Consider the following 15,041-nt stretch of genomic DNA (forward strand, 5'->3'; position numbering starts at 1 on the left):
ACACACAATATCTTTAATCCTTCTAGGAAACTGAAACCTTCCAGTAAGACATGGACGGAAGGATTCCTGCTGTGGGCTGTCCAGTGATGATCAGGTCCACCCACACTTTCTAGAGACACTCATCCAGGAGACAGTCTAACATGGCCAAGTTCACCTTAGTGAGAGTTTGGAAGAATTTCTTCAAGAAGAGCAAAATTATAGAGATTCTTCATGCCTTCAGTTCCCCAATTTTTACTCATCTGATTATCACGATTTACTGCTACCAAGCCACTGTGTGCAATTCATGTCAACTTGAAAATCACCCATTTAAAGGCCATACCATGGCGACTAATCCTTATTTCTCAACTTCCAAACTGTTTCCATAGATAAAATAACTAAGACTGTATGATCCGATCTCAGGATAAGTATGCCCCAAAACCCTTTATAAAGACTGGTAGTAACGGGGATATAATCACCATCCAAGAAGCAAAAAGCAGACAGCAGTGGAAATATTTTTAGTAGTAGAGAGGTCACCTTGCAGAGTAAGCAAGGAGCTGGGCCTGGAGCTGGGGTGCAGGCTCAAAGGGAGAAGAAAAGTCTCATCTGGATGCCCCCAGTTTCCTCACTTCTTTGTTCTGGGACTTGCCCACTCTTAACGTAACACTGATCCTGAATGAAGTGACAGTGACTGTTCTGCACTTGGCTTATTGTAAGGAACAGAGCAGTCAGCACTGAGGCAAACACACAGTACGGCTGTCCACGGTGACAATCCCGTAACTGTCATTCTCTTCCAGCTTCCCCCTTACTAGACTATGCATGGATGCCCTCTCTCGATCCTTTTAGCTCTCTGCTGCTGCTACAGGTACCTGGTTTGACTCAAGCATGAACTGGGTGCTGGCTAGCTGAGGATTTCATGGTTCCAGCTTATTCCTGCCATGTGGGAGCCCCCTGGGGACTGATGTGGGGGTGCTCTAACTGGGTTGCTCTGTTCATCCCAAAGGCAGTCAGGACTCACTTCTGGCCCTGCATACTCTCCTTGAGACAATACAACTCAGGGCTAGCAGACTCCTTGGAGAAAGCCAGTGTTTTGTAGAACTTTGTAGAACCGGCATCTGGAGTGAAGAGAAGTCCTATCTTCCTTGTGCTCCGGGAAGCTGTGACAGCGCCTTTCCAAGGAGAGCACAAACTAGTCCTAAGATTCTACTCTCTGATTACCCTGAGTGCTGACTGTTAGGCCAGCAAGAAGACGAGCCCCTGGTCACAATGACATGGACTGCACCCCACCAGAAGCGAGAGATGCCAAATGATGATGGTGACACAGGGTGCCCAGCACTCAGAAACACGACAGCAGCAGTAGCAGTCCCTGACCTGCTAAGGCAGATCTCCAAGGCAGAGATCTGGCCCCTTGCACTAACCCAGCATCTGGGGGTTTCCATTCACGGATCCAGCTCGGTGGTACTGCCAAAGAGGGGTCACGGGCCAGGAGTAGGGTGAAGGCTTTTCAAGCAGAAAGACGATGGATAGAAGTCTAGTAATGGGCAGAACCTTGGGTCCTGAGCACAGAAAAATTGACAGGGCAGCAGTTTAGAGGACTCAAGCGGGACGATGCAGTCTGGCCAATCAATCCTGCTAGGGCTCAAATCTTGGCTTCGTCTACCCACATACCCTCTTCTTTACCATCTATGTCAGCGGGATAACAGCGGGGCGTCCTTCATTTAAGGAGGCTCTGCTGGTTTGATTGAAATTACAATGGTGCTTGACATACAGTAAGTGCTCAGTAACTGCTAGTAAGGTTGTTAAAACACAGAAGGCTCAGACTCAACACAAGGAGCTCAGACTCAACACAAGGAGATGACTGTAGGCAGGGAAACCCCATGGGGAGGCTTCCACACCAAAGAAGGAGAATAACCTCAGTAGGAGTGGGAGGATCACAGAGCAGGAATCGCAAAGCAGCCAATGGGGAAGGCAGACAGAGTGGACAAAGGAGTCCATGCCAACCTTGGGGCCATACGCATCCTGACAAGTGGCATCATGACCCAAGAGGCCCTCATGCCTCCAAATCTACATGCTCTGCTTGGGCAGACCATAAGATGCACCGGGAAGGATCTCACATCCTTGGAGTTTGTCACTGACCATACAACATCCTGAGGTAAAACTACTTGAGAGATTCTAGCCATTCACTGACAAACCAGACACTTATCTGTACTCAGAAGAGCACACTAGAGGGGAAAAAAGAAACAAACAAAGCCAGAATGGTGACTATAGAATTGAAAACAAAATGGAGTAAACATGGCTATTGCTACTAACAAACTGTGTGAGCTTACAAGCCAAACGGCCTATAATGAGTGACCTTTAGCACGATGGACCCCAATTCTCAAGAATCAAGGCCCAAGTCTGATTATCTCACAGGTGGCTCGAGGTAATTAGGTGACTGGTTTCCTTAATTGCTGGACCAGAGAAGAGCCAGGTATGTGCTGTCCAGCCCAGATAGGGAGAGAATGTGTGGTATTTTGCCCCTCACCTTGCAGGCTATTGTGAATTGCCCCTTTTCAAGCTAATGTGGTCTGCCCCTATAAAAACCCTGTGAATGTGTTGTTCGGGGATAAGGAGTGTTGGTCCCGGCTGGCCAGCCGGTTGGTCAGTCAGTTGCCTTGCCTCTCACTTATAATAAAACTTTGTTGTGACTGTCACTTAGGCGAATGTAACATTCTGTTTTAGTGGTCGAGTGGATGCAACAGTGATATTGTCTGATCTCAGAGATATGAGATACACAGAATGAGGGTGAAATCACTGGCTAGAAGGCATCATATCTTATCTGGAGTAGAATCACAAAGAGGTCAACAAATGTCAAGATACTCAGCAGAAAATGCCCAGGAACCTGCACTCTCATGGGAAGTCACCAAGAATTTATGCTCAAGTCCAGATTTTGCAAAATTTACAAGGGAAGAGCTTTTGGACTGTTATCTCCTTAATGCTCAACTGAAAACTGCTCTCTGAGGGCTTCTCCTCTGGTCATCCCCAATGCAGGGACTACACAGGTTTGCAGGTCCTTCTATCAGGTTAGAGGAGTTGGAGACAGAACTCTGACTCAGGCATCTCATTCCACCTCATTGTTAAGCACAAGACATGAGGCTGAGGTCATTTCCCAGGAAAACTGAAAGCAGACTTCCTGGGTTTGCTCCATTGCTCAACCTCCCAAGACACACTTTCAAGGAGAGTCAGTCCTGACACGTCATCCATGGTCATCTCCATTGAGCCCCTTGGAATGTTCTTGTTCTTTGTTCTTTCACACATATTTACTTTTTTTTTTTCCAGGATAAAGGGCTTGCTGAGGGCCACATATTTTAAGTTGGGGTAGGGCAGTGAGGGCTGGAGGGGGAAGGAGGACAGAAACTGGCTCCAGTTGCAAAGCTGATGGCATTCTGAGTATGGCTGCTTCAGTGAGCTATGGACAGTACAATTCAAGGGAACAAGAAAGTAAATAAGGGCTGCTTCCCAGGTAAGCATCACAATCGCAACCCAACAGAATGCACCTGTGTTCCAGGAAGAGGATGGAGCTGGAGCTGGTGCTTCTGTGCTGTGGCTGGAGGGATTCTGTGCTCCCCAAGAGCCAAGTGCACCGGACATCACGTTTATTCTGATGACTGACTTACTAAGACCCAGCTGACCCAGAGAAAGCTTCGTGGCAGATCCTGTCTGGTAAATGACAATCTGTTTCAAGTCAGAGCTTTCCTCATTCTCTTCCACTTTTCCCTGTATCATCAGTGTTACAAAATCACTTGTACTCTTAGAGGAGAAATGACACAAAAGACTTCCACATACCAAGAAAAGCAGCCAGGAATTGTAAGCAAAGGAAAACACAACACATGCAATACTATAGAAGTTCAAGTTTTTCTTTAACAAATTGTCAAAGCCTGAAAAACATTAACACTTTCTAAAGAAAGGCAGACGTTCTAATACTCCAGTACTGGAAAAACAAATTACTCCAAGTTTTCTGGAAAGTTGTTCGACTTAAGTGTCAAGAATATTCAGAGTTGATGCCATTTTACCTAGCAAATGCATTTCTAGGGACTAATTCCCTGAAATATTCAGAGATGGAGGTAAATGTTTATCTACAAAAGATAACATCACAGCAACATATGTTGCAAGAAAATATTATATAGAACCTTCCAGTTCAATAAGGAAGTGATTAAATACATTATGGGGCAATCATGTACTAAAACATTGCTAATCATTAAAATCATGTTTCCAAGAAATATTTTCAAATGAGAGAAAATAATCATAGCATAACAGTAAGGAACAAGCAACATTTTTTTCTAATATATTTTTCAAAATACTCATACATGTGTGTACGAAAATGACTGAGATACAATTTAAAAGGTAATATTTGGGCCAGCATCCTGGTGCAGCATTCCATTTTGTCTTGGGTTTGTGCCCTGGCTGTTCCAGCTCCTTGTTAATGGTTTGGAAAAAGCAATGGAAGATGGTCCAAGTATCTGGGCCTCTGCCACCCATGTAGGGGACTCAGACTATGGCTTAGTCCAGTGCTGGCTGCTGAGGCCATCTGGGTAGTAAATCAGTGAATAGATTTCTTTTTCTTGCTCTAACTTTAACTTATATATAAATAAAAAAATCACATCTCAAGATGATAAGGCTGTGAATTAAGTTTGTGTTCTTTCTAGATTATATTATTTCTAAAATTTATACTGTATGTAGTACTTTTATGAGTAAAACATTTATGAAAACAGCACTAATACTTACACATACATATACTACACAATTCACTGTACCTTTAATGAGGCATTGGGGCCTGTAATTTCATGGCCAGCTTACACTTCAATAGCAAACCCATTGGGATTTTAGATACTTTTTTCTACTCAGAAAATTACCTCAAAGAGATAACTGAAGATCTTTGTAAAAGGACACACACATTACAACCATCAAGATTTACTGAAAGGCATGAAGTAGGCTTTGAACACATCATGTTACCAATAATGGCAAGAAGCCACTTACGCTTAAACATGCCAGATTTCACAAGAAATACAAGAGTGCAACAGGTCAGATTGTTCTCATTCTTATGTTACCAAAAGCATCCTCATGTTGATCTTGAACAGGTTACAAAAAAAGCATTAAGACTTTATGGCTTAGGCATATTTTGGGAAATGATTGAAAAACTGTATTTTTAACTACCGCAGGTATGATGGTTTTGTTGCTTGGATCAACTAGTGATTTACCTGTAGCCCAAAACTTTTCCAGTCACTAAGCCCTCCCTGGATCTTCTTGCCATGTACAACTAGTCCTTTGCAGGGGCTCCCAATCTGAGGTCACAGAGCCTCCTGGTAGCAGGGGTCCACTGCATGTGCATCTTTTACTGCTCTGCCCCACCACCCATCAATAGGAATACAGCTCTGATGACACCCATTTGAATACCAAGGGGCACATAGAGGTTTTTCAGTTGAGGAGCTGTCTTACAAACAAAATCTGCTCAATTGAGACCACTGTTCTCTTATCTTCAGGTAGTACAAATACGGTCCAGTAGAAGCCACTAAAGCAGAAAGTTTCCCAAATGAATTACTGAGCTACCCACACAACTGCCAAAGAAAATGATGGTATGTGACTTGCTCAATCCCCGGCGGGTTCAATTACATATTTCCCCATATATTAGTGAGTGCAACAGCTAGAGGTTAAGAAAACAGCTGCTTCTTTCACACTCTTCATACTTTAACAGAGAAGAGAGAACGCAACTCAAAGGTCAGAAAAAAAGTGGGACAGAAAAACTTCTGGAAAGTCTTTTCACAAGTGATTTAATTCCTGAGTCACTGGGTATCCATTGAGCACCAAAGACTATGACAGGGTGGGGGGATACCAAGTACAATGTGAAGGCACCAGGGTAGGGGAAGAGGGGCAACACACACACACACACACACACACACACACACACACACACAGGCTCTCCTCCAGAGAAACCTGAGTCAGAGAGGACAGTGAGATTACTGGAGATGCCTGGCCTTTATGAAGTTGGCTGAAACAGAGGAATCACTTTATGAACAGTGGTGGTAACTTCAAAATCATTGTTGGAGCACTTCCAGTATTGGGTGTGGAACTATACAGGAAGAAAATTCAAAAAGTGTGCAGAAAAATCCCAAGCTTGTTCTGTGAGAAAACTTGGGAGAAATACATATACATCGTAGGAGTTTTCAAAAAGATCACGGAACTGCATACCATGACTATGAATGGATTTCAATTCCATTTTCTACAGGTTTTCTGAGGTGCCCTCATAAGTACACCATTTCAAATCCCTACAGCGACCAAAACAAGCAGGATTTTGGTCCCCTGCATTGCCTCTCTTGGTGGGCTAACCCTGACACTAAACACCACAGGAAGGGCAACATACAAAGCTACCTGTAATTAAAATTTCCCAGTCAACACCATTCTGTTTACTTCAATGGGGGAGGAGACGGTAGGAAAGAACAGAGTAAAGGCAGGTCAAGTCTTGCTTAGTTAAAAAAAAAAAAACATATTATTTGTCTAATATGCAAGCACGGTTATAAGCACCCTGTAGCAATAAGAGCCTGGCAGGAATTCAGTTCTAAAGGAAATAGGTAAAGAGAAAAATTCCAAGATAGGATCACAACAGTCAGTCTGTTTACTCTTGCATGAGTCTGGTGGGAGACAGAGCTACCAGACCTGCTGATCCACTTCCCTCCTGGTTAGAAAACGAAGTCAGTCCAATGAGAATATCACGAAATGCCAATGCAAAGATAGTGTCCTAACTGCTTTATTATATTTTTGTGAGTTGGCTCACCTTCTTGCCCTATTTACAGCCCATAAAAAACTTTACGTAGACAGTGAATTACACTGGAATAAAGAACAGAAACAGATTTCCAAATAAGTTAATCTCCCGTAGCCCAGAAAGCCTACTGGTTGGCCAATCTCACCCATGCCCTTAAGAACAAAGGAAAATCATGCTGCGCAGAACAGAACTTTGAACTTGGAGCCAGGGCAGTACTAAGTCTGAGCTGTGTCTAACTGGAAAAGAGGACAACTCTAAAGTAAAGTGCTATCTGGGGAATTCAGCCTTGGGTAACTAAGCTGGGAGAAAGGGATACTTGTAATTACTTCTGGAAGAGTCACCAGTCCCCAGAGCATGGTGTTTACTGGATTTCCACGATCATGCTGTGCTGGGGGCATGTGAGGTCCAAAGCTGGGCACATAGACACAAAGCACTCCTCAGCGTCATCATGATGGGCTCTGCTAAGCAGCCACCTGTGCCAAGTGTTCAGGAACAAGGGCTGAGCAGAGGGAGACACCCCTTTAAGATAAAAGAATGAAAACAAACCTACTGGAGTGGGGGGGGGGGGCAATGCATGGTGATTAAACAACCCTATGCATGCACCAAGCAATTGCTCCTTGCCTCACAACTTCTACAAGCCAAGCACTGCTCTGAGCCCCTGTATAATCCTTCAGCCTGCTTAGGAACAATTCTAGAGCTTACCGGGACTGCAGCAACAACAGAGCCACAGGCACTGGAGCGGCTTACCCCAAAGCACAGCTGAGTTCTCACTGCAAGACCAGACCTTTCTTCTCACAGGCGAGATCTCTGAGGTAAGGGAGGCCCGCCTCCCAAGGAGCTAACAGGAGGCGTGGCAGCTTCTGACGTAGGGAGTGACACCCAGGCAGTTAAACACAAATTCCAAGGGGCGCCACCAAAGCCAAGGGACAAAGGTCTTGTACTGGGCACTGATCTGACAAAAAAAATGAAAGGAACAGCCGGTGTCTTCAATCCTTCCCTGTGTTAGGAGCTGAACTCAAACTTATGGAGAAGTCCTAACTACCGGATTTCAGAATGTGGCTTGTTTGGAACTGGAGTGATGCATCCATGTCCTGGGCGCAAGGAGATGTGAAATCCATGCAGGATCTTTCATAATGCTCATTTCCCATGCACTCCAGGAGAATCCCGTATGCCAGCCAGGGAACAGGAATAGCTGGAAGATCAGGGAAGAACTGTCCTCCCTAGAGGCCTGGGGTGAGCATGGCCCTGCTGACACTGAGGCCAGGCTTCTGGCCCCCTGGCCTGCCAGACAATTGACTTCTGTCTGGAGCCACCTGTCTGTGCTCTGGAAAACTAACACCCCCCCCATAATCACCCTTTATCAGATACCCGCAGGGCCAAAGGTGTCACGTTTTTCTTCCTCATTGTAGAAAGGTGACTCAGTCACTGTTCCAATTATTACATAACACCCCTTACATCCACAGCCCTCCAATGCTAAAGTCATGTCGTGATGCCCAGGAAGGGTTAAACCAGGTGCTGCACACAAGGGCCAGCAATACCCTCCAGTCCCTTCATAGCAGGTTGGGACACAAACCCACGCTGATGGTTTCAGCTTCCAGGGCCTTTTGCACTTTGGAACTGCAGATGAGGGATTACAGACCTGCCCTGAGTTGCAAAAGAACATTAAAACAGTATGCTTAGCTCTCATGCTAGGCAGCCTACCATGACCACTCAGGCTGTGCCCAAACCACAGGTAGGCCTGGGCTCACCTAGCACTAACACAGTCCCTCAACTCTGAAAAAAAGCAAAAAAACAAACAAACAAACAAAAAAACTTGCACAGTAATTTCTACAAGAGTTGTCTTTGAGTCCATTAAACTTGCAAACAAACCCCCAGACACCTGACCACTCCCTAACACTGAGTGCAGCACAGGTCCACCCCCTCGTTCCCCCCAGATGTCTTTCCCTGGGCTACAAGGGCAGGGGAAGACAATGAGACTTCTTAGCAGCAGGGTCTGCAAAAAGACCACAGAACATGCAAGCAATGAACAAACAGCTCCCAATCTTCATTTTGTTTTTCTTTTAAAAAACCTTTATTTTATTTGAAAGACAGAGAAAGTGACTGATAGAGCAATCTCCTATTGCTGGCTCATCCTTTAAATGTCTGCAGTAACCGGGACTGGGGCCAGGCCAGAGCCGGATCCCAAAACTCCAGAGGGTCTTTCCTATGGGTGGCAGCGACCCAAATACATGAGTGCTCACCACTGCCTCCCAGGGTGCACAACAGCAGGAAGTGGAAACGCAAAAGTGCAGACGTGACTCAAATCCGCTGCGTTCTGGCGCGGGATACAGCATCCTGAGCCCCCAACAGCCTCTGGAGGTCTCTGCAACAAATGCCTGACCCTTGCTTCTACTTTTCCACGATTTTCAAAAAACACATTTATTGATTTTTATTTGACCTGTGGAGCTAGAGAGAGAGAGAGAGAGAGAGAGACACGAACTTCTATTGGCTCATTTCCCAAATGACTGGTAAGGCTAACATTAAGCCTAGCCAAAGCCAGAAGCTTTATCCAGGTCTCCTACATGGCTGCTGGGCACAAGCACTTGGACCACCTTCTGTTACTTTTTCCCTGGCTATTAGCAGACAGCTGGATCAGAAGAGGAACAGCCGGATTTAAATCAGTGTCACATGAAATGCTGGCAATCCAGGCAGCGGCTCACTCTCTGTGCCACAGAGTAGGCCTCTGCATGAACATTTGGAAGTGTCCTTGTATTATCACAGGAAGAGAAAGCCATCAACAGAACAGAGGCTGTTCAGTGAGAATGTCTCCCACTCCGAAGCTGGAGAGAAGAGTGCCATAGGCTGCATACATTTCCAGTTGTACATAAATATATGGTAGGGATTCACAATCGGAAATCTGGGTTCGCGTATTCCCAAGCAGAAATGACATTTATTGAGGGAGGGGGAGAGGAAGTTCTCATAAGATTCAAGAGCCAACAAACAACGGTGTAGCTCATTAAGCAGCCGCCTGCAATACCAGCATCCCATAGCACAGTGCTACCCTGCTTCCAATCCAGCTCCTTACCAATGCACCAGGAAAGGCAGGGGAAGATGGCCTGAAAGCCTGAGTTTCTGAGCCCACAACAGAGACCTGGATGCAGTTCCTGGCTTCAGCCTGACCCAGTCCCAGTTGTTGCAGCCATTTGAGGAACAAATCTTTCTGTCTCTTCCTGTAGGTCACTCTTCCTCTGAAATAAATCAATCTTTAAAAACAAATCCTGGCCGACTTGCACACCTCTGTGAGCTGTGCAGTCCCTGAGCTGTGTCTCTAGGACTTGCTATGCACAGTGAAACTTCTTCCCCTGTCTGACTCATCCAAACTGGATTTCCATTTTGGTAGCAGTGGTTTTAGCCTGGTTAAAGCTGGTATAAATCTAAGGCACTCAGAGTTTTAAAAATCTTCCCTTAAGTTCCTGTGTCAGGTGTGACTCAGTAGTGAAGGGCCAGCTAAGGAATACCTGGACGGGCTCCAAGATCACTAAGAGGCTACAGGTCTTGCGCAGCCCACCCCTATCTCGTGAGGGTGCTAAATCGAGTACGAAAACTTTATGCCACTAGACTTACTAGATAGAGTATTATGTTTGCTAGAGTAAGTTCTATGGATATGTGATGAGGTTTCAAGAAACAGTTCATAGAAATTGAATTAAAAGACAGGTTCCTATTCGGTAGAATTTTTTGATATTTTAATAATACATTTTATTTAACCCAATTGTCCAAATTATTCTCATCCACCATTAAGATTAAACTTAACAATGAATGTTTTCCATTTGTTGCTTTCATACAAGGTATCTGAAACTAATGTGTGCATTAACACAAATAATTTTTAAAATCTATGCACTGGAAGGGGATCTTCAAAAAGTTAATGAAAAATGTATGTTCCCAAAAAATTGTGCAAGGCCGCTAGTATTGTGGTGTAGCAAATAAGGCAACCACCTACAACACCAGCATCCCATATGAACACGTTTGTTTTCTACATTTAATTCAGCTGTTCCACTTCCAATCAAGGTCCCTTCTAAAGCACTGGAAGAGCAGCAGAAGATGGTCCAAGTATCTATGCCCCTGCACTCACATGGGAGATCAATGGAAGCTCCTGGCTTCGACCTGGCCCAGTACTGGCTGTTGTGGCCATCTGAGTAGATGGAACATCTGGCTCCGGCTTTCTGTCTCTCCCCACTCTTTAATTCTAGCTTGCAAAATAAATCTTTTAAAAAAAATTATGCATAGATTTCAAAAAGTCCTTGCACCGAAAGAAACTTACTTTTTGATTCTGTTTTCCAAACTTCTAGACGTCCTTTCTCTCCTGCGTTTCTCCCTTTCCCTGCAATCTGAGGAAACATGTTATAGTATCACAACATTGAGGTGCCCAGGCCAGACTGAAAAGCCTCATCCACAAAAATGTACCTCTCCTGGGCCAAGTGTGGAGGTCAGACCTCTGTGACATTGCATAAGCAGAATACAAGATCCTACTGTTACTTCTGCCCCAGCTACGGGATTCCTTGTGGGCGGTAAGTAGAGAACACTTGTCAACCAGCCATGTCTGGCCAGAAGCACAACAGCCTCCTTCGCCATTTGGGGGTGGTTTTTCTGATGTCACTGTTGAAACAAAGAAACCCAAGAGCAGTGAAGCTGAAGCTGAAGGCAGAGGCTAAGCCACTCTTAGGGAGTTTGAACAAGAGGCAATTAATCAAGGATTAAGGTTAAGGAAAACCTTAGTGGAGCTCAGCAAGGCAGCATGCAGGACACTGAACACCAGAACGGCGATTAGGCAGGAGAAACCCCTGTGTGTGAGACACTCCCCGCACAGGTGAACAGTTGCAGGGACTGCCACAGGACTACTTCCTTGTGGTCAGCTCTTTCTTTTCTCCAAAAGAAGCCAGCAGGCCAAGATGCAACCCTCAGCAAAAGCAAATAATACAAAGTCTGGTGATTAGACTCTGACCTCGAAGTCACTTGTCATACCAGTGTGTGCAGGTTGGCAAAGTTGTGTACAGACAACTGGTCTCCTAGCACCAGCACTGAGGAGCAGCAGCAACCAAGGCCATCCATGGCCAGAGTCAGGACCAGGAAGCCCTGGGGGGGGGGCGGGGGGAAGACCTGCATGAGCCCTGAGGAGTGCTCCCTTCCCTTCAGTTCAGGCACACTGCCAGTGGCAGGCACTGCTCTAAGCACCTGGGACACACAAGGGAAGCCCTGCCTCTCAGGAGTTTCCATTCCAGGGAGGGCACTCAACAGCACAAAACATGTCAGGTCAGTGCCCAGGAGACCCAAGGAGACTGCTAAGCAGAGGAGCAAGTGACCAAGGAGGATGGACATTAGAGTTTGGGGGAAGACAGTAGCTGTTCTGGGACACCTGTGATTCTGAGCAGTGACTATGGGGATAAGACACCATTTACTTGAGTGGAAGGATAGCCATCCATCCGTCACCAGAATTTTCTAGTGCCTTTGCAGGTCCCTGAATAGAGGGCATCGTGACAATCTAACTGGGCACATGAACTCTGAAGCTAGACATTCCCAAATTTGTCTTCTAATTTTGCCACGCACAACTCAAAGCAATCAGAGGACTCTGTCAGCTAACCTCAGCAAGCAATGCTGAGATATTCACAAGGTATGTGGCAGGTGCACCCCATGCCCTTCCCTTCAGCACAGTGGCCAGCACCAAGCACTGGCTGCCACAGTCAGGCCTGCTTCCTTCAAGCAAGGCTACATCCCCAGAGCTTCCCCTGTGCCTGGGCAGAGCATAGGAACTCGCCCTAGGTCACAGGATAGACAGAGATGATGACTTTATTCTTTGGGGTGCTGGAGGAGAGGCTCAGCAAGTCATGGAGTGCCATCCTGGCAGGGCTGCTCTCCACAGGAAGCCCCACCTACCATATTCCCCTCTCCCTTGGCTGTCAAGTCACCTGTGTCCTGGGTTTGGTCCCAGAGAGCACCACGACCAACCTAGACTAGGGAAGCTGAGCGCTCTGAGCGCTCTGACATTGGAGGTCACCCCCACAAACACAATTCCGTTTTGCAAATGACAGAATTGGGGGGACAAAGATCCTTGGGCTGTCAGTGGGAAGGATGCAAGGCCAGTGCTAGACTTCTCCCTGTGAAGTGCCCAGCTTCTCAGCATGGCACGCTCTGTCTCAGACTGTCCCACCAATGCGGGCGACCCCAGTTTCCAACCCAGAAGTGAAGAGATGGTACCCAAGCATCTAGGAAGGGTGGGCCTGTCTTTTCCTTTTGCTCTACTTCATGATCTACCTTGTAGGAACTTGCAAGATGCTTTTTGCTTTGTTCTCTGCCCACGCTTTGCTCCTCCTCGGAAAAGGAAACCAAGCCAAATATAGATGCGTGCATAAGCACAGCAAAGTGGTGACTTCACAGTGACGTGAGAAAGACCCAAGATTAGCCAACTGCAGGCGGTGAGGGCTAGCAGCCTCCTGCTGCACAGCTCAGGGATCCACGGCTGCTCCCTTGAGAGCTGCGCCGCCCACCCTGTTCTGGGCAGCTCCCGGGGTGTTCCCCTCTGCCAGTTCCTGCTACAGGAGGCTGGCTTTGCCCTTGGAGCCTTCTGCTCTCTGTCATGTTCACCTCCCAGGACTGGCCGCTCCCCACAGTGACAGTGCCCTGATGTGTGCCTTCTCACCCCTTGCCCATTCCCACCCTCCCCCTCTCTTACTCTCAGACCCTTCAGCTCTTGTCATCTTTCTGGCTGCTGCAAGTACTTCGCTTTCTCCAAAAGCAGAGAATTTCCCTTGGCAGTGCCATAAGGAAAACCACTTCACCCAGAGTGCAGGGCTTGCTACCAGAGAATTAGAGAAAGGTTTTTATGGACAGTGGGCATGTAGCCCCAGGCTTAAAACAGCAGTGCCCCACCTTGCAGTGCCTGGGTTTGAATCCCAGCTCCTCGTTCCAGCTTCCTGTCAACGCAAACTCCAGCAGGCAGGGGTGAAGGCTCAAGTAACTGGATTCAGTCCACCCTTGTGGAAAGCTTGGTCTCAGCGAACAAGTAAAAGGAAAGTTGCATTAATCAGGCTAACAAAGTGAGAGGAGTTATGCTCCCAGTCTTAATAATCACACAAACAAGACAGCTTTGTCTTTGATCAGGCTCCAGTGCTTCACCACCGTTAACATATTTTTAAACAAGTGACCCAAATGAAAACAAGAATGAGAAGGGGACAAAATCAAACTTAAAAATATTTTTAAGGCCCGGCATGATGGTTCAAACTGGTTACTCCTCTGCCTGCAAACATCTATATCCTATATTGGTGCTGGTTCGTGTCCTGGCTGCTCCACTTCCCATCCAACTCGTGACCTTTAGCAAAGCAGCAGCAGATTGCCCAAAATCTTGGGACCCTGCACCCACATGGGAGACACGGAAGATGCGCCTGGCTTTAGATTAGAATAAGAGAATAAGTTGTTGAGGCCTTTTAGGCAATGAACCAGTGGATGGAAGATCTTTCTCCAAATAAGTCTGTTTTTCCAATTAAAAGAAATAAATCTTAAAAAACAAAAACTTAAGGCTGGTACTGTGGCATACTGACACTGCCACCTGCAATGCTATCATCCCATACAGGCACCTGCTCAAGTCCTGGCTGCTCCCCACTAACATGCCGGGGAAAGGAGCAGAAGATGACCCAAGTACTTGGGTCCCTGCATTCACACAGGAGACCAAGAGGAAGCACCTGGCTTTAGTCTGTCCCTAAACCTATCTCCTCCATAACTCTGCCCTTCAAGTAAATAAGTTTTTTTTAAAGCCAAAAATCACACACTTTAACTCAACTTAAAGAGAAGTACTCTTCAGCATCCAGCATAGGACACGCTCACCAAATATTTACTGTCAATCAAAGAACAGTGAGAACACAAACCATTTTCCCGTGGTGAACAAGGCAGGTGAGTTACACAATCTTTTCAATGAGCGACCACAGTTGCACACATATAACAGCAGCATGGCAGAGAAAACAACCTCAACAGATCGGGCAAAACAAAAAAGCAGACTACGCTAAAATGCAGCCCAAACCATTTGCTTGAATTAAATGAGAGGGTTCCCTTGGGTTTCAAGCTTTGTTAACCAAGTCCGACACATCCTGGCCCACAGAGACACCACTGTGCTGTTAAGGAACCTGAAAGGTCCACATCCCTGTGACGTGAGGTGCCCTCACGCCAAACCCCCAGGCCCATGAGCCGCTGCTGGAGAATCCCTGACCTCACGCCCTGCCCTGGGGGACAGGCATGGCGTCACTGT

At 46.4% G+C, this 15,041-nt stretch overlaps 1 protein-coding gene across 8 annotated transcripts in view; it reads right to left on the minus strand.

The window, feature by feature from the left end:
• NEDD4L (NEDD4 like E3 ubiquitin protein ligase) overlaps window positions 1-15,041 on the minus strand; it is a 290,593-nt gene that overhangs the window by 128,257 nt on the left and 147,295 nt on the right. The window contains exon 1 of one of the 8 annotated variants that reach the window (XM_058676802.1): window positions 7,475-7,594. The exons of 6 other annotated variants lie outside the window; for them this stretch is intronic. The gene's annotated coding sequence lies outside the window, so the exon portion shown is untranslated. Of the gene's footprint in view, window positions 1-7,474; window positions 7,595-15,041 lie in introns of those variants that run through there. One more of the 8 variants, XM_058676803.1, reaches the window with a different exon arrangement.

The sequence above is a fragment of the Ochotona princeps genome, chromosome 18, assembly GCF_030435755.1.
Source record: "Ochotona princeps isolate mOchPri1 chromosome 18, mOchPri1.hap1, whole genome shotgun sequence".
Lineage (NCBI taxonomy): Eukaryota > Metazoa > Chordata > Mammalia > Lagomorpha > Ochotonidae > Ochotona > Ochotona princeps.